Source organism: Propithecus coquereli, unplaced genomic scaffold (assembly GCF_000956105.1).
Source record: "Propithecus coquereli isolate 6110/MARCELLA unplaced genomic scaffold, Pcoq_1.0 Scaffold16, whole genome shotgun sequence".
Classification (NCBI taxonomy): Eukaryota; Metazoa; Chordata; class Mammalia; order Primates; family Indriidae; genus Propithecus; species Propithecus coquereli.
This window is the reverse complement of record NW_012140524.1, coordinates 11,378,090-11,379,348: the sequence shown is the minus strand read 5'-3', so window position 1 is coordinate 11,379,348 and position 1,259 is coordinate 11,378,090.

Below are 1,259 nucleotides of genomic sequence, written 5' to 3'. Positions count from 1 at the left end.
TCAAGGACTTGGAAAAGGAAGAGCTAACCAATCCCAATCCAAATAGAAGAAAAGAAATAACGAAGATCAAAGCACAATTAAACGAAATTGAGAACAAGAGAACTATACGGAAGATCAACAAAACCAAAAGCTGGTTTTTTGAAAAGATAAACAAAATTGACACCCCACTTGCTAGATTGACTAGAATCCAAAGAGAAAGATATCTAATAAACTCAATCAAAAATGAAAAAGGAAAGGTCACAACAGATGCCACGGAAATACAAAACATTATTTTTCTTGTATACTCCTGGATAGAGCTGGAACGCATTCTACTACGTGAGGTATCCCAAGAATGGAAAGACAAGCACCACATGTACTCACCATCAAATTGGTATTAACTGATCAACACATAAATGCACATATAAGAATAACATCTATTGGATGTTGGGCAGGGGGGAGAGGGAAAGAGGGAGGAGGGGATGGGTATTTGCATACACAAAGAGTGCAATGCGCACCACCCGAAGGATGGACATATTTGAAACTCGGTCTTGGAGGGGGGCAAGGGCAACATATGTAACCTAAACATCTGTACCCCCATAATATGCTGAAATAAAAAAAAAACATTATTTTTGATTACTACAAAAACTATATAACGAGGTGGAAATGGACAAATTCCTGGAAACATACAACCTCCCTAAGTTCACCCAAGAGGTAACAGAATATCTAAATAGACCAATCTCAAGCTCAGAAATTGGAGCAGCAATCAAAAACCTCCCAAAATGTAAAAGTCCCAGACCAATTGGCTACACCCCAGAGTTTTAACAAACATTCAAAGAAGAACTCACACCTATACGACAGAAATTATTCCACAATATCGAGAAAGATGGCATCCTTCCTAACTCATTCTATGAAGCCAATATCACCTTGATACCAAAGCCAGGAAAGGAGACAACAAAAAAAGAAAACTACAGACCAATATCCCTCATGAATATAGATGCAAAAATCTTCAACAAAATTTTAGCAAATAGAATTCAGCAGCACATCAAAAAAATAATTCACCATGAGCAGGTGGGCTTTAATCCAGGGATGCAAGGCTGGTTTAACATATGCAAATCTATAAATGCAATTCGCCACATAAATAAAAGCAAGAACAAAGACCATATGATTCTTTTGATAGACGCAGAAAAAGCATTTGACAAAGTCCAACACACCTTTATGATAAAAACTCTCATCAAAATAGGCATAGACGGCTCATTCCTTAAAATTATCAAGTCCATCTA